Source organism: Pelobates fuscus, chromosome 6 (genome assembly GCF_036172605.1).
Source record: "Pelobates fuscus isolate aPelFus1 chromosome 6, aPelFus1.pri, whole genome shotgun sequence".
NCBI lineage: Eukaryota > Metazoa > Chordata > Amphibia > Anura > Pelobatidae > Pelobates > Pelobates fuscus.
In genome coordinates this window covers 7,987,892-8,012,712 of record NC_086322.1, presented here as the reverse complement: position 1 = coordinate 8,012,712, position 24,821 = coordinate 7,987,892, and the positions used below count along the sequence as shown (strand labels likewise).

Below are 24,821 nucleotides of genomic sequence, written 5' to 3'. Positions count from 1 at the left end.
TACATCCAGGCGTGTACTGGAAGGAATTTGATTCAAACCTACCCTCTCCAACACATATTTGCACATGTCTAAGTATGAATAAAAATAGAATTCCGTATGTCAAAACATATATTATTTTCCCCTTTGTTTGTTGTTAACAAAGATTTTGCAGTCTTAAGAAAGACTTTGCAGTCTTAAAAGCGTCATCTGAGCAGTTAGGACTTGCATTAATGACTTACGATAAACCATTGATTTTAAATGGTTGATAATGAAAACAACACATTTTTTATGATTTCTCTCATACAATTCTAAGTAAAAGCTAAACTTGTATTAATATAAGATGTTAGCTTTGAAAGGTGATATCAGAAGCACCAGGAAATATATATATTGATGGTGGCATGCCAACATCTTCTCTGTGGAGCACTTGAAGGGTTTTGCTACAAAGGATTTTTGCTTACTATATTAAACACAGTTGGAAGCTACATGTTTCAAAAGAAAAACACCAATTGCTTGGGCTTGTCCGGGATTTAAACCCGGGACCTATCGCACTCAAAGCGAGAATCATACCCCTAGACCAATGAGCCATTACATTAGTTGGGTTTTTAGGAAAAAAATTGCCAGACTAACGCGCCAGACAGCGTTTGTGTTCTCAAAATAGAAACAAAGTTTTCGTTTTGAAGTGAGGATTTTAAATTTCCTCAATAGGATCTGTTTTTCCAATATCATTTTCATTGTATGGGTAAATTAACAGTTGAGGTTTATGTACGATGGTGATAAATCATATTGACAGTTGTCAAAGTTGAGTCTGTTTCTGGTCAAATTGCTGGGGAAGACTTAAAATGTCCATTCATTTCTTAATTGTTTATGAGGGCTTTGTTGGTTTAGGAGAAATTTGTGGTTCAAATATATGTTGGAAAAGCACATGAAGGATTTAACTTTCTTTCTCATATTCTGCATGCTATCACCATGTTGAAAATAAAGTAAAGATGTGCAGAGGAGAAATTAATTATAAATAGTCTTGTGCAAAATAATGTTTGGGGAGGTTGGCCTGGTTCCATAACTTGAATCCACAGCCGAACGTAACGACTGCCTTGAATTTACCTTTACAGTTTTATTCATCGATACATTCAGGCGTGTACTGGAAGGAATTTGATTCAAACCTACCCTCTCCAACACATATTTGCACATGTCTAAGTATGAATAAAAATAGAATTCCGTATGTCAAAACATATATTTTTTCCCCTTTGTTTGTTGTTAACAAAGATTTTGAAGTCTTAAGAAAGACTTTGCAGTCTTAAAAGCGTCATCTGAGCAGTTAGGACTTGCATTAATGACTTACGATAAACCATTGATTTTAAATGGTTGATAATGAAAACAACACATTTTTTATGATTTCTCTCATACAATTCTAAGTAAAAGCTAAACTTGTATTAATATAAGATGTTAGCTTTGAAAGGTGATATCAGAAGCACCAGGAAATATATATATTGATGGTGGCATGCCAACATCTTCTCTGTGGAGCACTTGAAGGGTTTTGCTACAAATGATTTTTGCTGACTATATTAAACACAGTTGGAAGCTACGTGTTTCAAAAGAAAAACACCAATTGCTTGGGCTCGTCCGGGATTTGAACCCGGGACCTCTCGCACCCAAAGCGAGAATCATACCCCTAGACCAACGAGCCATTACATTAGTTGGATTTTAGGAAAAAAATTGCCAGACTAACGCGCCAGACAGCGTTTGTGTTCTCAAAATAGAAACAAAGTTTTCGTTTTGAAGTGAGGATTTTAAATTTCCTCAATAGGATCTGTTTTTCCAATATCATTTTCATTGTATGGGTAAATTAACAGTTGAGGTTTATGTACGATGGTGATAAATCATATTGACAGTTGTCAAAGTTGAGTCTGTTTCTGGTCAAATTGCTGGGGAAGACTTACAATGTCCATTCATTTCTTAATTGTTTATGAGGGCTTTGTTGGTTTAGGAGAAATTTGTGGTTCAAATATATGTTGGAAAAGCACATGAAGGATTTAACTTTCTTTCTCATATTCTGCATGCTATCACCATGTTGAAAATAAAGTAAAGATGTGCAGAGGAGAAATTAATTATAAATAGTCTTGTGCAAAATAATGTTTGGGGAGGTTGGCCTGGTTCCATAACTTGAATCCACAGCCGAACGTAACGACTGCCTTGAATTTACCTTTACAGTTTTATTCATCGATACATTCAGGCGTGTACTGGAAGGAATTTGATTCAAACCTACCCTCTCCAACACATATTTGCACATGTCTAAGTATGAATAAAAATAGAATTCCGTATGTCAAACCATATATTTTTTCCCCTTTGTTTGTTGTTAACAAAGATTTTGAAGTCTTAAGAAAGACTTTGCAGTCTTAAAAGCGTCATCTGAGCAGTTAGGACTTGCATTAATGACTTACGATAAACCATTGATTTTAAATGGTTGATAATGAAAACAACACATTTTTTATGATTTCTCTCATACAATTCTAAGTAAAAGCTAAACTTGTATTAATATAAGATGTTAGCTTTGAAAGGTGATATCAGAAGCACCAGGAAATATATATATTGATGGTGGCATGCCAACATCTTCTCTGTGGAGCACTTGAAGGGTTTTGCTACAAATGATTTTTGCTGACTATATTAAACACAGTTGGAAGCTACGTGTTTCAAAAGAAAAACACCAATTGCTTGGGCTCGTCCAGGATTTGAACCCGGGACCTCTCGCACCCAAAGCGAGAATCATACCCCTGGACCAACGAGCCATTACATTAGTTGGGTTTTAGGAAAAAAATTGCCAGACTAACGCGCCAGACAGCGTTTGTGTTCTCAAAATAGAAACAAAGTTTTCGTTTTGAAGTGAGGATTTTAAATTTCCTCAATAGGATCTGTTTTTCCAATATCATTTTCATTGTATGGGTAAATTAACAGTTGAGGTTTATGTACGATGGTGATAAATCATATTGACAGTTGTCAAAGTTGAGTCTGTTTCTGGTCAAATTGCTGGGGAAGACTTAAAATTTCCATTCATTTCTTAATTGTTTATGAGGGCTTTGTTGGTTTAGGAGAAATTTGTGGTTCAAATATATGTTGGAAAAGCACATGAAGGATTCAACTTTCTTTCTCATATTCTGCATGCTATCACCATGTTGAAAATAAAGTAAAGATGTGCAGAGGAGAAATTAATTATAAATAGTCTTGTGCAAAATAATGTTTGGGGAGGTTGGCCTGGTTCCATAACTTGAATCCACAGCCGAACGTAACGACTGCCTTGAATTTACCTTCACAGTTTTATTCATCGATACATCCAGGCGTGTACTGGAAGGAATTTGATTCAAACCTACCCTCTCCAACACATATTTGCACATGTCTAAGTATGAATAAAAATAGAATTCCGTATGTCAAAACATATATTATTTTCCCCTTTGTTTGTTGTTAACAAAGATTTTGCAGTCTTAAGAAAGACTTTGCAGTCTTAAAAGCGTCATCTGAGCAGTTAGGACTTGCATTAATGACTTACGATAAACCATTGATTTTAAATGGTTGATAATGAAAACAACACATTTTTTATGATTTCTCTCATACAATTCTAAGTAAAAGCTAAACTTGTATTAATATAAGATGTTAGCTTTGAAAGGTGATATCAGAAGCACCAGGAAATATATATATTGATGGTGGCATGCCAACATCTTCTCTGTGGAGCACTTGAAGGGTTTTGCTACAAAGGATTTTTGCTTACTATATTAAACACAGTTGGAAGCTACGTGTTTCAAAAGAAAAACACCAATTGCTTGGGCTTGTCCGGGATTTAAACCCGGGACCTCTCGCACTCAAAGCGAGAATCATACCCCTAGACCAATGAGCCATTACATTAGTTGGGTTTTAGGAAAAAAATTGCCAGACTAACGCGCCAGACAGCGTTTGTGTTCTCAAAATAGAAACAAAGTTTTCGTTTTGAAGTGAGGATTTTAAATTTCCTCAATAGGATCTGTTTTTCCAATATAATTTTCATTGTATGGGTAAATTAACAGTTGAGGTTTATGTACGATGGTGATAAATCATATTGACAGTTGTCAAAGTTGAGTCTGTTTCTGGTCAAATTGCTGGGGAAGACTTAAAATGTCCATTCATTTCTTAATTGTTTATGAGGGCTTTGTTGGTTTAGGAGAAATTTGTGGTTCAAATATATGTTGGAAAAGCACATGAAGGATTTAACTTTCTTTCTCATATTCTGCATGCTATCACCATGTTGAAAATAAAGTAAAGATGTGCAGAGGAGAAATTAATTATAAATAGTCTTGTGCAAAATAATGTTTGGGGAGGTTGGCCTGGTTCCATAACTTGAATCCACAGCCGAACGTAACGACTGCCTTGAATTTACCTTTACAGTTTTATTCATCGATACATTCAGGCGTGTACTGGAAGGAATTTGATTCAAACCTACCCTCTCCAACACATATTTGCACATGTCTAAGTATGAATAAAAATAGAATTCCGTATGTCAAAACATATATTTTTTCCCCTTTGTTTGTTGTTAACAAAGATTTTGAAGTCTTAAGAAAGACTTTGCAGTCTTAAAAGCGTCATCTGAGCAGTTAGGACTTGCATTAATGACTTACGATAAACCATTGATTTTAAATGGTTGATAATGAAAACAACACATTTTTTATGATTTCTCTCATACAATTCTAAGTAAAAGCTAAACTTGTATTAATATAAGATGTTAGCTTTGAAAGGTGATATCAGAAGCACCAGGAAATATATATATTGATGGTGGCATGCCAACATCTTCTCTGTGGAGCACTTGAAGGGTTTTGCTACAAATGATTTTTGCTGACTATATTAAACACAGTTGGAAGCTACGTGTTTCAAAAGAAAAACACCAATTGCTTGGGCTCGTCCGGGATTTGAACCCGGGACCTCTCGCACCCAAAGCGAGAATCATACCCCTAGACCAACGAGCCATTACATTAGTTGGGTTTTAGGAAAAAAATTGCCAGACTAACGCGCCAGACAGCGTTTGCGTTCTCAAAATAGAAACAAAGTTTTCGTTTTGAAGTGAGGATTTTAAATTTCCTCAATAGGATCTGTTTTTCCAATATCATTTTCATTGTATGGGTAAATTAACAGTTGAGGTTTATGTACGATGGTGATAAATCATATTGACAGTTGTCAAAGTTGAGTCTGTTTCTGGTCAAATTGCTGGGGAAGACTTAAAATTTCCATTCATTTCTTAATTGTTTATGAGGGCTTTGTTGGTTTAGGAGAAATTTGTGGTTCAAATATATGTTGGAAAAGCACATGAAGGATTTAACTTTCTTTCTCATATTCTGCATGCTATCACCATGTTGAAAATAAAGTAAAGATGTGCAGAGGAGAAATTAATTATAAATAGTCTTGTGCAAAATAATGTTTGGGGAGGTTGGCCTGGTTCCATAACTTGAATCCACAGCCGAACGTAACGACTGCCTTGAATTTACCTTCACAGTTTTATTCATCGATACATCCAGGCGTGTACTGGAAGGAATTTGATTCAAACCTACCCTCTCCAACACATATTTGCACATGTCTAAGTATGAATAAAAATAGAATTCCGTATGTCAAAACATATATTATTTTCCCCTTTGTTTGTTGTTAACAAAGATTTTGCAGTCTTAAGAAAGACTTTGCAGTCTTAAAAGCGTCATCTGAGCAGTTAGGACTTGCATTAATGACTTACGATAAACCATTGATTTTAAATGGTTGATAATGAAAACAACACATTTTTTATGATTTCTCTCATACAATTCTAAGTAAAAGCTAAACTTGTATTAATATAAGATGTTAGCTTTGAAAGGTGATATCAGAAGCACCAGGAAATATATATATTGATGGTGGCATGCCAACATCTTCTCTGTGGAGCACTTGAAGGGTTTTGCTACAAATGATTTTTGCTTACTATATTAAACACAGTTGGAAGCTACGTGTTTCAAAAGAAAACACCAATTGCTTGGGCTTGTCCGGGATTTAAACCCGGGACCTCTCGCACTCAAAGCGAGAATCATACCCCTAGACCAATGAGCCATTACATTAGTTGGGTTTTAGGAAAAAAATTGCCAGACTAACGCGCCAGACAGCGTTTGTGTTCTCAAAATAGAAACAAAGTTTTCGTTTTGAAGTGAGGATTTTAAATTTCCTCAATAGGATCTGTTTTTCCAATATCATTTTCATTGTATGGGTAAATTAACAGTTGAGGTTTATGTACGATGGTGATAAATCATATTGACAGTTGTCAAAGTTGAGTCTGTTTCTGGTCAAATTGCTGGGGAAGACTTAAAATGTCCATTCATTTCTTAATTGTTTATGAGGGCTTTGTTGGTTTAGGAGAAATTTGTGGTTCAAATATATGTTGGAAAAGCACATGAAGGATTTAACTTTCTTTCTCATATTCTGCATGCTATCACCATGTTGAAAATAAAGTAAAGATGTGCAGAGGAGAAATTAATTATAAATAGTCTTGTGCAAAATAATGTTTGGGGAGGTTGGCCTGGTTCCATAACTTGAATCCACAGCCGAACGTAACGACTGCCTTGAATTTACCTTCACAGTTTTATTCATCGATACATTCAGGCGTGTACTGGAAGGAATTTGATTCAAACCTACCCTCTCCAACACATATTTGCACATGTCTAAGTATGAATAAAAATAGAATTCCGTATGTCAAAACATATATTTTTTCCCCTTTGTTTGTTGTTAACAAAGATTTTGAAGTCTTAAGAAAGACTTTGCAGTCTTAAAAGCGTCATCTGAGCAGTTAGGACTTGCATTAATGACTTACGATAAACCATTGATTTTAAATGGTTGATAATGAAAACAACACATTTTTTATGATTTCTCTCATACAATTCTAAGTAAAAGCTAAACTTGTATTAATATAAGATGTTAGCTTTGAAAGGTGATATCAGAAGCACCAGGAAATATATATATTGATGGTGGCATGCCAACATCTTCTCTGTGGAGCACTTGAAGGGTTTTGCTACAAATGATTTTTGCTGACTATATTAAACACAGTTGGAAGCTACGTGTTTCAAAAGAAAAACACCAATTGCTTGGGCTCGTCCAGGATTTGAACCCGGGACCTCTCGCACCCAAAGCGAGAATCATACCCCTGGACCAACGAGCCATTACTTTAGTTGGGTTTTAGGAAAAAAATTGCCAGACTAACGCGCCAGACAGCGTTTGTGTTCTCAAAATAGAAACAAAGTTTTCGTTTTGAAGTGAGGATTTTAAATTTCCTCAATAGGATCTGTTTTTCCAATATCATTTTCATTGTATGGGTAAATTAACAGTTGAGGTTTATGTACGATGGTGATAAATCATATTGACAGTTGTCAAAGTTGAGTCTGTTTCTGGTCAAATTGCTGGGGAAGACTTAAAATTTCCATTCATTTCTTAATTGTTTATGAGGGCTTTGTTGGTTTAGGAGAAATTTGTGGTTCAAATATATGTTGGAAAAGCACATGAAGGATTCAACTTTCTTTCTCATATTCTGCATGCTATCACCATGTTGAAAATAAAGTAAAGATGTGCAGAGGAGAAATTAATTATAAATAGTCTTGTGCAAAATAATGTTTGGGGAGGTTGGCCTGGTTCCATAACTTGAATCCACAGCCGAACGTAACGACTGCCTTGAATTTACCTTCACAGTTTTATTCATCGATACATCCAGGCGTGTACTGGAAGGAATTTGATTCAAACCTACCCTCTCCAACACATATTTGCACATGTCTAAGTATGAATAAAAATAGAATTCCGTATGTCAAAACATATATTATTTTCCCCTTTGTTTGTTGTTAACAAAGATTTTGCAGTCTTAAGAAAGACTTTGCAGTCTTAAAAGCGTCATCTGAGCAGTTAGGACTTGCATTAATGACTTACGATAAACCATTGATTTTAAATGGTTGATAATGAAAACAACACATTTTTTATGATTTCTCTCATACAATTCTAAGTAAAAGCTAAACTTGTATTAATATAAGATGTTAGCTTTGAAAGGTGATATCAGAAGCACCAGGAAATATATATATTGATGGTGGCATGCCAACATCTTCTCTGTGGAGCACTTGAAGGGTTTTGCTACAAAGGATTTTTGCTTACTATATTAAACACAGTTGGAAGCTACGTGTTTCAAAAGAAAAACACCAATTGCTTGGGCTTGTCCGGGATTTAAACCCGGGACCTCTCGCACTCAAAGCGAGAATCATACCCCTAGACCAATGAGCCATTACATTAGTTGGGTTTTAGGAAAAAAATTGCCAGACTAACGCGCCAGACAGCGTTTGTGTTCTCAAAATAGAAACAAAGTTTTCGTTTTGAAGTGAGGATTTTAAATTTCCTCAATAGGATCTGTTTTTCCAATATCATTTTCATTGTATGGGTAAATTAACAGTTGAGGTTTATGTACGATGGTGATAAATCATATTGACAGTTGTCAAAGTTGAGTCTGTTTCTGGTCAAATTGCTGGGGAAGACTTAAAATGTCCATTCATTTCTTAATTGTTTATGAGGGCTTTGTTGGTTTAGGAGAAATTTGTGGTTCAAATATATGTTGGAAAAGCACATGAAGGATTTAACTTTCTTTCTCATATTCTGCATGCTATCACCATGTTGAAAATAAAGTAAAGATGTGCAGAGGAGAAATTAATTATAAATAGTCTTGTGCAAAATAATGTTTGGGGAGGTTGGCCTGGTTCCATAACTTGAATCCACAGCCGAACGTAACGACTGCCTTGAATTTACCTTTACAGTTTTATTCATCGATACATTCAGGCGTGTACTGGAAGGAATTTGATTCAAACCTACCCTCTCCAACACATATTTGCACATGTCTAAGTATGAATAAAAATAGAATTCCGTATGTCAAAACATATATTTTTTCCCCTTTGTTTGTTGTTAACAAAGATTTTGAAGTCTTAAGAAAGACTTTGCAGTCTTAAAAGCGTCACCTGAGCAGTTAGGACTTGCATTAATGACTTACGATAAACCATTGATTTTAAATGGTTGATAATGAAAACAACACATTTTTTATGATTTCTCTCATACAATTCTAAGTAAAAGCTAAACTTGTATTAATATAAGATGTTAGCTTTGAAAGGTGATATCAGAAGCACCAGGAAATATATATATTGATGGTGGCATGCCAACATCTTCTCTGTGGAGCACTTGAAGGGTTTTGCTACAAATGATTTTTGCTGACTATATTAAACACAGTTGGAAGCTACGTGTTTCAAAAGAAAAACACCAATTGCTTGGGCTCGTCCAGGATTTGAACCCGGGACCTCTCGCACCCAAAGCGAGAATCATACCCCTGGACCAACGAGCCATTACATTAGTTGGGTTTTAGGAAAAAAATTGCCAGACTAACGCGCCAGACAGCGTTTGTGTTCTCAAAATAGAAACAAAGTTTTCGTTTTGAAGTGAGGATTTTAAATTTCCTCAATAGGATCTGTTTTTCCAATATCATTTTCATTGTATGGGTAAATTAACAGTTGAGGTTTATGTACGATGGTGATAAATCATATTGACAGTTGTCAAAGTTGAGTCTGTTTCTGGTCAAATTGCTGGGGAAGACTTAAAATTTCCATTCATTTCTTAATTGTTTATGAGGGCTTTGTTGGTTTAGGAGAAATTTGTGGTTCAAATATATGTTGGAAAAGCACATGAAGGATTCAACTTTCTTTCTCATATTCTGCATGCTATCACCATGTTGAAAATAAAGTAAAGATGTGCAGAGGAGAAATTAATTATAAATAGTCTTGTGCAAAATAATGTTTGGGGAGGTTGGCCTGGTTCCATAACTTGAATCCACAGCCGAACGTAACGACTGCCTTGAATTTACCTTCACAGTTTTATTCATCGATACATCCAGGCGTGTACTGGAAGGAATTTGATTCAAACCTACCCTCTCCAACACATATTTGCACATGTCTAAGTATGAATAAAAATAGAATTCCGTATGTCAAAACATATATTATTTTCCCCTTTGTTTGTTGTTAACAAAGATTTTGCAGTCTTAAGAAAGACTTTGCAGTCTTAAAAGCGTCATCTGAGCAGTTAGGACTTGCATTAATGACTTACGATAAACCATTGATTTTAAATGGTTGATAATGAAAACAACACATTTTTTATGATTTCTCTCATACAATTCTAAGTAAAAGCTAAACTTGTATTAATATAAGATGTTAGCTTTGAAAGGTGATATCAGAAGCACCAGGAAATATATATATTGATGGTGGCATGCCAACATCTTCTCTGTGGAGCACTTGAAGGGTTTTGCTACAAAGGATTTTTGCTTACTATATTAAACACAGTTGGAAGCTACATGTTTCAAAAGAAAAACACCAATTGCTTGGGCTTGTCCGGGATTTAAACCCGGGACCTATCGCACTCAAAGCGAGAATCATACCCCTAGACCAATGAGCCATTACATTAGTTGGGTTTTTAGGAAAAAAATTGCCAGACTAACGCGCCAGACAGCGTTTGTGTTCTCAAAATAGAAACAAAGTTTTCGTTTTGAAGTGAGGATTTTAAATTTCCTCAATAGGATCTGTTTTTCCAATATCATTTTCATTGTATGGGTAAATTAACAGTTGAGGTTTATGTACGATGGTGATAAATCATATTGACAGTTGTCAAAGTTGAGTCTGTTTCTGGTCAAATTGCTGGGGAAGACTTAAAATGTCCATTCATTTCTTAATTGTTTATGAGGGCTTTGTTGGTTTAGGAGAAATTTGTGGTTCAAATATATGTTGGAAAAGCACATGAAGGATTTAACTTTCTTTCTCATATTCTGCATGCTATCACCATGTTGAAAATAAAGTAAAGATGTGCAGAGGAGAAATTAATTATAAATAGTCTTGTGCAAAATAATGTTTGGGGAGGTTGGCCTGGTTCCATAACTTGAATCCACAGCCGAACGTAACGACTGCCTTGAATTTACCTTTACAGTTTTATTCATCGATACATTCAGGCGTGTACTGGAAGGAATTTGATTCAAACCTACCCTCTCCAACACATATTTGCACATGTCTAAGTATGAATAAAAATAGAATTCCGTATGTCAAAACATATATTTTTTCCCCTTTGTTTGTTGTTAACAAAGATTTTGAAGTCTTAAGAAAGACTTTGCAGTCTTAAAAGCGTCATCTGAGCAGTTAGGACTTGCATTAATGACTTACGATAAACCATTGATTTTAAATGGTTGATAATGAAAACAACACATTTTTTATGATTTCTCTCATACAATTCTAAGTAAAAGCTAAACTTGTATTAATATAAGATGTTAGCTTTGAAAGGTGATATCAGAAGCACCAGGAAATATATATATTGATGGTGGCATGCCAACATCTTCTCTGTGGAGCACTTGAAGGGTTTTGCTACAAATGATTTTTGCTGACTATATTAAACACAGTTGGAAGCTACGTGTTTCAAAAGAAAAACACCAATTGCTTGGGCTCGTCCGGGATTTGAACCCGGGACCTCTCGCACCCAAAGCGAGAATCATACCCCTAGACCAACGAGCCATTACATTAGTTGGATTTTAGGAAAAAAATTGCCAGACTAACGCGCCAGACAGCGTTTGTGTTCTCAAAATAGAAACAAAGTTTTCGTTTTGAAGTGAGGATTTTAAATTTCCTCAATAGGATCTGTTTTTCCAATATCATTTTCATTGTATGGGTAAATTAACAGTTGAGGTTTATGTACGATGGTGATAAATCATATTGACAGTTGTCAAAGTTGAGTCTGTTTCTGGTCAAATTGCTGGGGAAGACTTACAATGTCCATTCATTTCTTAATTGTTTATGAGGGCTTTGTTGGTTTAGGAGAAATTTGTGGTTCAAATATATGTTGGAAAAGCACATGAAGGATTTAACTTTCTTTCTCATATTCTGCATGCTATCACCATGTTGAAAATAAAGTAAAGATGTGCAGAGGAGAAATTAATTATAAATAGTCTTGTGCAAAATAATGTTTGGGGAGGTTGGCCTGGTTCCATAACTTGAATCCACAGCCGAACGTAACGACTGCCTTGAATTTACCTTTACAGTTTTATTCATCGATACATTCAGGCGTGTACTGGAAGGAATTTGATTCAAACCTACCCTCTCCAACACATATTTGCACATGTCTAAGTATGAATAAAAATAGAATTCCGTATGTCAAAACATATATTTTTTCCCCTTTGTTTGTTGTTAACAAAGATTTTGAAGTCTTAAGAAAGACTTTGCAGTCTTAAAAGCGTCATCTGAGCAGTTAGGACTTGCATTAATGACTTACGATAAACCATTGATTTTAAATGGTTGATAATGAAAACAACACATTTTTTATGATTTCTCTCATACAATTCTAAGTAAAAGCTAAACTTGTATTAATATAAGATGTTAGCTTTGAAAGGTGATATCAGAAGCACCAGGAAATATATATATTGATGGTGGCATGCCAACATCTTCTCTGTGGAGCACTTGAAGGGTTTTGCTACAAATGATTTTTGCTGACTATATTAAACACAGTTGGAAGCTACGTGTTTCAAAAGAAAAACACCAATTGCTTGGGCTCGTCCGGGATTTGAACCCGGGACCTCTCGCACCCAAAGCGAGAATCATACCCCTAGACCAACGAGCCATTACATTAGTTGGGTTTTAGGAAAAAAATTGCCAGACTAACGCGCCAGACAGCGTTTGTGTTCTCAAAATAGAAACAAAGTTTTCGTTTTGAAGTGAGGATTTTAAATTTCCTCAATAGGATCTGTTTTTCCAATATCATTTTCATTGTATGGGTAAATTAACAGTTGAGGTTTATGTACGATGGTGATAAATCATATTGACAGTTGTCAAAGTTGAGTCTGTTTCTGGTCAAATTGCTGGGGAAGACTTACAATGTCCATTCATTTCTTAATTGTTTATGAGGGCTTTGTTGGTTTAGGAGAAATTTGTGGTTCAAATATATGTTGGAAAAGCACATGAAGGATTTAACTTTCTTTCTCATATTCTGCATGCTATCACCATGTTGAAAATAAAGTAAAGATGTGCAGAGGAGAAATTAATTATAAATAGTCTTGTGCAAAATAATGTTTGGGGAGGTTGGCCTGGTTCCATAACTTGAATCCACAGCCGAACGTAACGACTGCCTTGAATTTACCTTTACAGTTTTATTCATCGATACATTCAGGCGTGTACTGGAAGGAATTTGATTCAAACCTACCCTCTCCAACACATATTTGCACATGTCTAAGTATGAATAAAAATAGAATTCCGTATGTCAAAACATATATTTTTTCCCCTTTGTTTGTTGTTAACAAAGATTTTGAAGTCTTAAGAAAGACTTTGCAGTCTTAAAAGCGTCATCTGAGCAGTTAGGACTTGCATTAATGACTTACGATAAACCATTGATTTTAAATGGTTGATAATGAAAACAACACATTTTTTATGATTTCTCTCATACAATTCTAAGTAAAAGCTAAACTTGTATTAATATAAGATGTTAGCTTTGAAAGGTGATATCAGAAGCACCAGGAAATATATATATTGATGGTGACATGCCAACATCTTCTCTGTGGAGCACTTGAAGGGTTTTGCTACAAATGATTTTTGCTGACTATATTAAGCACAGTTGGAAGCTACGTGTTTCAAAAGAAAAACACCAATTGCTTGGGCTCGTCCGGGATTTGAACCCGGGACCTCTCGCACCCAAAGCGAGAATCATACCCCTAGACCAACGAGCCATTACATTAGTTGGGTTTTAGGAAAAAAATTGCCAGACTAACGCGCCAGACAGCGTTTGTGTTCTCAAAATAGAAACAAAGTTTTCGTTTTGAAGTGAGGATTTTAAATTTCCTCAATAGGATCTGTTTTTCCAATATCATTTTCATTGTATGGGTAAATTAACAGTTGAGGTTTATGTACGATGGTGATAAATCATATTGACAGTTGTCAAAGTTGAGTCTGTTTCTGGTCAAATTGCTGGGGAAGACTTAAAATTTCCATTCATTTCTTAATTGTTTATGAGGGCTTTGTTGGTTTAGGAGAAATTTGTGGTTCAAATATATGTTGGAAAAGCACATGAAGGATTTAACTTTCTTTCTCATATTCTGCATGCTATCACCATGTTGAAAATAAAGTAAAGATGTGCAGAGGAGAAATTAATTATAAATAGTCTTGTGCAAAATAATGTTTGGGGAGGTTGGCCTGGTTCCATAACTTGAATCCACAGCCGAACGTAACGACTGCCTTGAATTTACCTTTACAGTTTTATTCATCGATACATTCAGGCGTGTACTGGAAGGAATTTGATTCAAACCTACCCTCTCCAACACATATTTGCACATGTCTAAGTATGAATAAAAATAGAATTCCGTATGTCAAAACATATATTTTTTTCCCCTTTGTTTGTTGTTAACAAAGATTTTGCAGTCTTAAGAAAGACTTTGCAGTCTTAAAAGCGTCATCTGAGCAGTTAGGACTTGCATTAATGACTTACGATAAACCATTGATTTTAAATGGTTGATAATGAAAACAACACATTTTTTATGATTTCTCTCATACAATTCTAAGTAAAAGCTAAACTTGTATTAATATAAGATGTTAGCTTTGAAAGGTGATATCAGAAGCACCAGGAAATATATATATTGATGGTGGCATGCCAACATCTTCTCTGTGGAGCACTTGAAGGGTTTTGCTACAAAGGATTTTTGCTGACTATATTAAACACAGTTGGAAGCTACGTGTTTCAAAAGAAAAACACCAATTGCTTGGGCTCGTCCGGGATTTGAACCCGGGACCTCTCGCACCCAAAGCGAGAATCATACCCCTAGACCAACGAGCCATTACATTAGTTGGGTTTTAGGAAAAAAATTGCCAGACTAACGCGCCAGACAGCGTTTGTGTTCTCAAAATAGAAACAAAGTTTTCGTTTTGAAGTGAGGATTTTAAATTTCCTCAATAGGATCTGTTTTTCCAATATCATTTTCATTGTATGGGTAAATTAACAGTTGAGGTTTATGTACGATGGTGATAAATCATATTGACAGTTGTCAAAGTTGAGTCTGTTTCTGGTCAAATTGCTGGGGAAGACTTAAAATTTCCATTCATTTCTTAATTGTTTATGAGGGCTTTGTTGGTTTAGGAGAAATTTGTGGTTCAAATATATGTTGGAAAAGCACATGAAGGATTCAACTTTCTTTCTCATATTCTGCATGCTATCACCATGTTGAAAATAAAGTAAAGATGTGCAGAGGAGAAATTAATTATAAATAGTCTTGTGCAAAATAATGTTTGGGGAGGTTGGCCTGGTTCCATAACTTGAATCCACAGCCGAACGTAACGACTGCCTTGAATTTACCTTCACAGTTTTATTCATCGATACATTCAGGCGTGTACTGGAAGGAATTTGATTCAAACCTACCCTCTCCAACACATATTTGCACATGTCTAAGTATGAATAAAAATAGAATTCCGTATGTCAAAACATATATTTTTTTCCCCTTTGTTTGTTGTTAACAAAGATTTTGCAGTCTTAAGAAAGACTTTGCAGTCTTAAAAGCGTCATCTGAGCAGTTAGGACTTGCATTAATGACTTACGATAAACCATTGATTTTAAATGGTTGATAATGAAAACAACACATTTTTTATGATTTCTCTCATACAATTCTAAGTAAAAGCTAAACTTGTATTAATATAAGATGTTAGCTTTGAAAGGTGATATCAGAAGCACCAGGAAATATATATATTGATGGTGGCATGCCAACATCTTCTCTGTGGAGCACTTGAAGGGTTTTGCTACAAAGGATTTTTGCTGACTATATTAAACACAGTTGGAAGCTACGTGTTTCAAAAGAAAAACACCAATTGCTTGGGCTTGTCCGGGATTTAAACCCGGGACCTCTCGCACCCAAAGCGAGAATCATACCCCTAGACCAACGAGCCATTACATTAGTTGGGTTTTAGGAAAAAAATTGCCAGACTAACGCGCCAGACAGCGTTTGTGTTCTCAAAATAGAAACAAAGTTTTCGTTTTGAAGTGATGATTTTAAATTTCCTCAATAGGATCTGTTTTTCCAATATCATTTTCATTGTATGGGTAAATTAACAGTTGAGGTTTATGTACGATGGTGATAAATCATATTGACAGTTGTCAAAGTTGAGTCTGTTTCTGGTCAAATTGCTGGGGAAGACTTAAAATGTCCATTCATTTCTTAATTGTTTATGAGGGCTTTGTTGGTTTAGGATAAATTTGTGGTTCAAATATATGTTGGAAAAGCACATGAAGGATTTAACTTTCTTTCTCATATTCTGCATGCTATCACCATGTTGAAAATAAAGTAAAGATGTGCAGAGGAGAAATTAATTATAAATAGTCTTGTGCAAAATAATGTTTGGGGAGGTTGGCCTGGTTCCATAACTTGAATCCACAGCCGAACGTAACGACTGCCTTGAATTTACCTTTACAGTTTTATTCATCGATACATTCAGGCGTGTACTGGAAGGAATTTGATTCAAACCTACCCTCTCCAACACATATTTGCACATGTCTAAGTATGAATAAAAATAGAATTCCGTATGTCAAAACATATATTTTTTCCCCTTTGTTTGTTGTTAACAAAGATTTTGAAGTCTTAAGAAAGACTTTGCAGTCTTAAAAGCGTCATCTGAGCAGTTAGGACTTGCATTAATGACTTACGATAAACCATTGATTTTAAATGGTTGATAATGAAAACAACACATTTTTTATGATTTCTCTCATACAATTCTAAGTAAAAGCTAAACTTGTATTAATATAAGATGTTAGCTTTGAAAGGTGATATCAGAAGCAACAGGAAATATATATATTGATGGTGGCATGCCAACATCTTCTCTGTGGAGCACTTGAAGGGTTTTGCTACAAATGATTTTTGCTTACTATATTAAACACAGTTGGAAGCTACGTGTTTCAAAAGAAAAACACCAATTGCTTGGGCTTGTCCGGGATTTAAACCCGGGACCTCTCGCACCCAAAGCAAGAATCATACCCCTAGACCAACGAGCCATTACATTAGTTGGGTTTTAGGAAAAAAATTGCCAGACTAACGCGCCAGACAGCGTTTGTGTTCTCAAAATAGAAACAAAGTTTTCGTTTTGAAGTGAGGATTTTAAATTTCCTCAATAGGATCTGTTTTTCCAATATCATTTTCATTGTATGGGTAAATTAACAGTTGAGGTTTATGTACAATGGTGATAAATCATATTGACAGTTGTCAAAGTTGAGTCTGTTTCTGGTCAAATTGCTGGGGAAGACTTAAAATGTCCATTCATTTCTTAATTGTTTATGAGGGCTTTGTTGGTTTAGGAGAAATTTGTGGTTCAAATATATGTTGGAAAAGCACATGAAGGATTTAACTTTCTTTCTCATATTCTGCATGCTATCACCATGTTGAAAATAAAGTAAAGATGTGCAGAGGAGAAATTAATTATAAATAGTCTTGTGCAAAATAATGTTTGGGGAGGTTGGCCTGGTTCCATAACTTGAATCCACAGCCGAACGTAACGACTGCCTTGAATTTACCTTTACAGTTTTATTCATCGATACATTCAGGCGTGTACTGGAAGGAATTTGATTCAAACCTACCCTCTCCAACACATATTTGCACATGTCTAAGTATGAATAAAAATAGAATTCCGTATGTCAAAACATATATTTTTTCCCCTTTGTTTGTTGTTAACAAAGATTTTGAAGTCTTAAGAAAGACTTTGCAGTCTTAAAAGCGTCATCTGAGCAGTTAGGACTTGCATTAATGACTTACGATAAACCATTGATTTTAAATGGTTGATAATGAAAACAACACATTTTTTATGATTTCTCTCATACAATTCTAAGTAAAAGCTAAACTTGTATTAATATAAGATGTTAGCTTTGAAAGGTGATATCAGAAGCACCAGGAAATATATATATTGATGGTGGCATGCCAACATCTTCTCTGTGGAGCACTTGAAGGGTTTTGCTACAAATGATTTTTGCTGACTATATTAAACACAGTTGGAAGCTACGTGTTTCAAAAGAAAAACACCAATTGCTTGGGCTCGTCCGGGATTTGAACCCGGGACCTCTCGCACCCAAAGCGAGAATCATACCCCTAGACCAACGAGCCATTACATTAGTTGGGTTTTAGGAAAAAAGTTGCCAGACTAACGCGCCAGACAGCGTTTGTGTTCTCAAAATAGAAACAAAGTTTTCGTTTTGAAGTGAGGATTTTAAATTTCCTCAATAGGATCTGTTTTTCCAATATCATTTTCATTGTATGGGTAAATTAACAGTTGAGGTTTATGTACGATGGTGATAAATCATATTGACAGTTGTCAAAGTTGAGTCTGTTTCTGGTCAAATTGCTGGGGAAGACTTACAATGTCCATTCATTTCTTAATTGTTTATGAGGGCTTTGTTGGTTTAGGAGAAATTTGTGGTTCAAATATATATTGGAAAAGCACATGAAGGATTCAACTTTCTTTCTCATATTCTGCATGCTATCACCATGTTGAAAATAAAGTAAAGATGTGCAGAGGAGAAATTAATTATAAATAGTCTTGTGCAAAATAATGTTTGGGGAGGTTGGCCTGGTTCCATAACTTGAATCCACAGCCGAACGTAACGACTGCCTTGAATTTACCTTCACAGTTTTATTCATCGATACATTCAGGCGTGTACTGGAAGGAATTTGATTCAAACCTACCCTCTCCAACACATATTTGCACATGTCTAAGTATGAATAAAAATAGAATTCCGTATGTCAAAACATATATTTTTTTCCCCTTTGTTTGTTGTTAACAAAGATTTTGCAGTCTTAAGAAAGACTTTGCAGTCTTAAAAGCGTCATGTGAGCAGTTAGGACTTGCATTAATGACTTACGATAAACCATTGATTTTAAATGGTTGATAATGAAAACAACACATTTTTTATGATTTCTCTCATACAATTCTAAGTAAAAGCTAAACTTGTATTAATATAAGATGTTAGCTTTGAAAGGTGATATCAGAAGCACCAGGATATATATATATTGATGGTGGCATGCCAACATCTTCTCTGTGGAGCACTTGAAGGGTTTTGCTACAAAGGATTTTTGCTGACTATATTAAACACAGTTGGAAGCTACGTGTTTCAAAAGAAAAACACCAATTGCTTGGGCTTGTCCGGGATTTAAACCCGGGACCTCTCGCACCCAAAGCGAGAATCATACCCCTAGACCAACGAGCCATTACATTAGTTGGGTTTTAGGAAAAAAATTGCCAGACTAACGCGCCAGACAGCGTTTGTGTTCTCAAAATAGAAACAAAGTTTTCGTTTTGAAGTGAGGATTTTAAATTTCCTCAATAGGATCTGTTTTTCCAATATCATTTTCATTGTATGGGTAAATTAACAGTTGAGGTTTATGTACGATGGTGATAAATCATATTGACAGTTGTCAAAGTTGAGTCTGTTTCTGGTCAAATTGCTGGGGAAGACTTAAAATTTCCATTCATTTCTTAATTGTTTATGAGGGCTTTGTTGGTTTACGAGAAATTTGTGGTTCAAATATATGTTGGAAAAGCACATGAAGGATTTAACTTTCTTTCTCATATTCTGCATGCTATCACCATGTTGAAAATAAAGTAAAGATGTGCAGAGGAGAAATTAATTATAAATAGTCTTGTGCAAAATAATGTTTGGGGAGGTTGGCCTGGTTCCATAACTTGAATCCACAGCCGAACGTAACGACTGCCTTGAATTTACCTTTACAGTTTTATTCATCGATACATTCAGGCGTGTACTGGAAGGAATTTGATTCAAACCTACCCTCTCCAACACATATTTGCACATGTCTAAGTATGAATAAAAATAGAATTCCGTATGTCAAAACATATATTTTTTCCCCTTTGTTTGTTGTTAACAAAGATTTTGCAGTCTTAAGAAAGACTTTGCAGTCTTAAAAGCGTCATCTGAGCAGTTAGGACTTGCATTAATGACTTACGATAAACCATTGATTTTAAATGGTTGATAATGAAAACAACACATTTTTTATGATTTCTCTCATACAATTCTAAGTAAAAGCTAAACTTGTATTAATATAAGATGTTAGCTTTGAAAGGTGATATCAGAAGCACCAGGAAATATATATATTGATGGTGGCATGCCAACATCTTCTCTGTGGAGCACTTGAAGGGTTTTGCTACAAATAATTTTTGCTGACTATATTAAACACAGTTGGAAGCTACGTGTTTCAAAAGAAAAACACCAATTGCTTGGGCTCGTCCGGGATTTGAACCCGGGACCTCTCGCACCCAAAGCGAGAATCATACCCCTAGACCAACGAGCCATTACATTAGTTGGGTTTTAGGAAAAAAATTGCCAGACTAACGCGCCAGACAGCGTTTGTGTTCTCAAAATAGAAACAAAGTTTTCGTTTTGAAGTGAGGATTTTAAATTTCCTCAATAGGATCTGTTTTTCCAATATCATTTTCATTGTATGGGTAAATTAACAGTTGAGGTTTATGTACGATGGTGATAAATCATATTGACAGTTGTCAAAGTTGAGTCTGTTTCTGGTCAAATTGCTGGGGAAGACTTAAAATTTCCATTCATTTCTTAATTGTTTATGAGGGCTTTGTTGGTTTAGGAGAAATTTGTGGTTCAAATATATGTTGGAAAAGCACATGAAGGATTTAACTTTCTTTCTCATATTCTGCATGCTATCACCATGTTGAAAATAAAGTAAAGATGTGCAGAGGAGAAATTAATTATAAATAGTCTTGTGCAAAATAATGTTTGGGGAGGTTGGCCTGGTTCCATGACTTGAATCCACAGCCGAACGTAACGACTGCCTTGAATTTACCTTCACAGTTTTATTCATCGATACATTCAGGCGTGTACTGGAAGGAATTTGATTCAAACCTACCCTCTCCAACACATATTTGCACATGTCTAAGTATGAATAAAAATAGAATTCCGTATGTCAAAACATATATTTTTTTCCCCTTTGTTTGTTGTTAACAAAGATTTTGCAGTCTTAAGAAAGACTTTGCAGTCTTAAAAGCGTCATCTGAGCAGTTAGGACTTGCATTAATGACTTACGATAAACCATTGATTTTAAATGGTTGATAATGAAAACAACACATTTTTTTATGATTTCTCTCATACAATTCTAAGTAAAAGCTAAACTTGTATTAATATAAGATGTTAGCTTTGAAAGGTGATATCAGAAGCACCAGGAAATATATATATTGATGGTGGCATGCCAACATCTTCTCTGTGGAGCACTTGAAGGGTTTTGCTACAAAGGATTTTTGCTGACTATATTAAACACAGTTGGAAGCTACGTGTTTCAAAAGAAAAACACCAATTGCTTGGGCTTGTCCGGGATTTAAACCCGGGACCTCTCGCACCCAAAGCGAGAATCATACCCCTAGACCAACGAGCCATTACATTAGTTGGGTTTTAGGAAAAAAATTGCCAGACTAACGCGCCAGACAGCGTTTGTGTTCTCAAAATAGAAACAAAGTTTTCGTTTTGAAGTGAGGATTTTAAATTTCCTCAATAGGATCTGTTTTTCCTATATCATTTTCATTGTATGGGTAAATTAACAGTTGAGGTTTATGTACGATGGTGATAAATCATATTGACAGTTGTCAAAGTTGAGTCTGTTTCTGGTCAAATTGCTGGGGAAGACTTAAAATGTCCATTCATTTCTTAATTGTTTATGAGGGCTTTGTTGGTTTAGGAGAAATTTGTGGTTCAAATATATGTTGGAAAAGCACATGAAGGATTTAACTTTCTTTCTCATATTCTGCATGCTATCACCATGTTGAAAATAAAGTAAAGATGTGCAGAGGAGAAATTAATTATAAATAGTCTTGTGCAAAATAATGTTTGGGGAGGTTGGCCTGGTTCCATAACTTGAATCCACAGCCGAACGTAACGGCTGCCTTGAATTTACCTTTACAGTTTTATTCATCGATACATTCAGGCGTGTACTGGAAGGAATTTGATTCAAACCTACCCTCTCCAACACATATTTGCACATGTCTAAGTATGAATAAAAATAGAATTCCGTATGTCAAAACATATATTTTTTCCCCTTTGTTTGTTGTTAACAAAGATTTTGAAGTCTTAAGAAAGACTTTGCAGTCTTAAAAGCGTCATCTGAGCAGTTAGGACTTGCATTAATGACTTACGATAAACCATTGATTTTAAATGGTTGATAATGAAAACAACACATTTTTTATGATTTCTCTCATACAATTCTAAGTAAAAGCTAAACTTGTATTAATATAAGATGTTAGCTTTGAAAGGTGATATCAGAAGCACCAGGAAATATATATATTGATGGTGGCATGCCAACATCTTCTCTGTGGAGCACTTGAAGGGTTTTGCTACAAATGATTTTTGCTGACTATATTAAACACAGTTGGAAGCTACGTGTTTCAAAAGAAAAACACCAATTGCTTGGGCTCGTCCGGGATTTGAACCCGGGACCTCTCGCACCCAAAGCGAGAATCATACCCCTAGACCAACGAGCCATTACATTAGTTGGGTTTTAGGAAAAAAATTGCCAGACTAACGCGCCAGACAGCGTTTGTGTTCTCAAAATAGAAACAAAGTTTTCGTTTTGAAGTGAGGATTTTAAATTTCCTCAATAGGATCTGTTTTTCCAATATCATTTTCATTGTATGGGTAAATTAACAGTTGAGGTTTATGTACGATGGTGATAAATCATATTGACAGTTGTCAAAGTTGAGTCTGTTTCTGGTCAAATTGCTGGGGAAGACTTAAAATTTCCATTCATTTCTTAATTGTTTATGAGGGCTTTGTTGGTTTAGGAGAAATTTGTGGTTCAAATATATGTTGGAAAAGCACATGAAGGATTCAACTTTCTTTCTCATATTCTGCATGCTATCACCATGTTGAAAATAAAGTAAAGATGTGCAGAGGAGAAATTAATTATAAATAGTCTTGTGCAAAATAATGTTTGGGGAGGTTGGCCTGGTTCCATGACTTGAATCCACAGCCGAACGTAACGACTGCCTTGAATTTACCTTCACAGTTTTATTCATCGATACATTCAGGCGTGTACTGGAAGGAATTTGATTCAAACCTACCCTCTCCAACACATATTTGCACATGTCTAAGTATGAATAAAAATAGAATTCCGTATGTCAAAACATATATTTTTTTCCCCTTTGTTTGTTGTTAACAAAGATTTTGCAGTCTTAAGAAAGACTTTGCAGTCTTAAAAGCGTCATCTGAGCAGTTAGGACTTGCATTAATGACTTACGATAAACCATTGATTTTAAATGGTTGATAATGAAAACAACACATTTTTTTATGATTTCTCTCATACAATTCTAAGTAAAAGCTAAACTTGTATTAATATAAGATGTTAGCTTTGAAAGGTGATATCAGAAGCACCAGGAAATATATATATTGATGGTGGCATGCCAACATCTTCTCTGTGGAGCACTTGAAGGGTTTTGCTACAAAGGATTTTTGCTGACTATATTAAACACAGTTGGAAGCTACGTGTTTCAAAAGAAAAACACCAATTGCTTGGGCTTGTCCGGGATTTAAACCCGGGACCTCTCGCACCCAAAGCGAGAATCATACCCCTAGACCAACGAGCCATTACATTAGTTGGGTTTTAGGAAAAAAATTGCCAGACTAACGCGCCAGACAGCGTTTGTGTTCTCAAAATAGAAACAAAGTTTTCGTTTTGAAGTGAGGATTTTAAATTTCCTCAATAGGATCTGTTTTTCCTATATCATTTTCATTGTATGGGTAAATTAACAGTTGAGGTTTATGTACGATGGTGATAAATCATATTGACAGTTGTCAAAGTTGAGTCTGTTTCTGGTCAAATTGCTGGGGAAGACTTAAAATGTCCATTCATTTCTTAATTGTTTATGAGGGCTTTGTTGGTTTAGGAGAAATTTGTGGTTCAAATATATGTTGGAAAAGCACATGAAGGATTTAACTTTCTTTCTCATATTCTGCATGCTATCACCATGTTGAAAATAAAGTAAAGATGTGCAGAGGAGAAATTAATTATAAATAGTCTTGTGCAAAATAATGTTTGGGGAGGTTGGCCTGGTTCCATAACTTGAATCCACAGCCGAACGTAACGGCTGCCTTGAATTTACCTTTACAGTTTTATTCATCGATACATTCAGGCGTGTACTGGAAGGAATTTGATTCAAACCTACCCTCTCCAACACATATTTGCACATGTCTAAGTATGAATAAAAATAGAATTCCGTATGTCAAAACATATATTTTTTCCCCTTTGTTTGTTGTTAACAAAGATTTTGAAGTCTTAAGAAAGACTTTGCAGTCTTAAAAGCGTCATCTGAGCAGTTAGGACTTGCATTAATGACTTACGATAAACCATTGATTTTAAATGGTTGATAATGAAAACAACACATTTTTTATGATTTCTCTCATACAATTCTAAGTAAAAGCTAAACTTGTATTAATATAAGATGTTAGCTTTGAAAGGTGATATCAGAAGCACCAGGAAATATATATATTGATGGTGGCATGCCAACATCTTCTCTGTGGAGCACTTGAAGGGTTTTGCTACAAATGATTTTTGCTGACTATATTAAACACAGTTGGAAGCTACGTGTTTCAAAAGAAAAACACCAATTGCTTGGGCTCGTCCGGGATTTGAACCCGGGACCTCTCGCACCCAAAGCGAGAATCATACCCCTAGACCAACGAGCCATTACATTAGTTGGGTTTTAGGAAAAAAATTGCCAGACTAACGCGCCAGACAGCGTTTGTGTTCTCAA

The 24,821-nt window shown here is 35.3% G+C and overlaps 10 non-coding genes across 10 annotated transcripts; all 10 read right to left on the bottom strand.

The window, feature by feature from the left end:
• Positions 1 to 1,591: 1,591 nt before the first annotated feature.
• On the bottom strand, positions 1,592 to 1,663 carry TRNAP-UGG (transfer RNA proline (anticodon UGG)). Its single transcript has one exon. It is a non-coding gene; the product is annotated as a tRNA-Pro (tRNA).
• Positions 1,664 to 4,889: 3,226 nt separating this feature from the next.
• On the bottom strand, positions 4,890 to 4,961 carry TRNAP-UGG (transfer RNA proline (anticodon UGG)). Its single transcript has one exon. It is a non-coding gene; the product is annotated as a tRNA-Pro (tRNA).
• Positions 4,962 to 11,486: 6,525 nt separating this feature from the next.
• Positions 11,487 to 11,558, bottom strand: TRNAP-UGG (transfer RNA proline (anticodon UGG)). Its single transcript has one exon. It is a non-coding gene; the product is annotated as a tRNA-Pro (tRNA).
• A 1,027-nt stretch (positions 11,559 to 12,585) lies between these two features.
• TRNAP-UGG (transfer RNA proline (anticodon UGG)) lies at positions 12,586 to 12,657 on the bottom strand. Its single transcript has one exon. It is a non-coding gene; the product is annotated as a tRNA-Pro (tRNA).
• Positions 12,658 to 13,684: 1,027 nt separating this feature from the next.
• Positions 13,685 to 13,756, bottom strand: TRNAP-UGG (transfer RNA proline (anticodon UGG)). Its single transcript has one exon. It is a non-coding gene; the product is annotated as a tRNA-Pro (tRNA).
• A 1,028-nt stretch (positions 13,757 to 14,784) lies between these two features.
• TRNAP-UGG (transfer RNA proline (anticodon UGG)) lies at positions 14,785 to 14,856 on the bottom strand. Its single transcript has one exon. It is a non-coding gene; the product is annotated as a tRNA-Pro (tRNA).
• Positions 14,857 to 18,082: 3,226 nt separating this feature from the next.
• Positions 18,083 to 18,154, bottom strand: TRNAP-UGG (transfer RNA proline (anticodon UGG)). Its single transcript has one exon. It is a non-coding gene; the product is annotated as a tRNA-Pro (tRNA).
• A 2,127-nt stretch (positions 18,155 to 20,281) lies between these two features.
• TRNAP-UGG (transfer RNA proline (anticodon UGG)) lies at positions 20,282 to 20,353 on the bottom strand. Its single transcript has one exon. It is a non-coding gene; the product is annotated as a tRNA-Pro (tRNA).
• A 2,128-nt stretch (positions 20,354 to 22,481) lies between these two features.
• On the bottom strand, positions 22,482 to 22,553 carry TRNAP-UGG (transfer RNA proline (anticodon UGG)). Its single transcript has one exon. It is a non-coding gene; the product is annotated as a tRNA-Pro (tRNA).
• A 2,128-nt stretch (positions 22,554 to 24,681) lies between these two features.
• On the bottom strand, positions 24,682 to 24,753 carry TRNAP-UGG (transfer RNA proline (anticodon UGG)). Its single transcript has one exon. It is a non-coding gene; the product is annotated as a tRNA-Pro (tRNA).
• Positions 24,754 to 24,821: the final 68 nt, after the last annotated feature.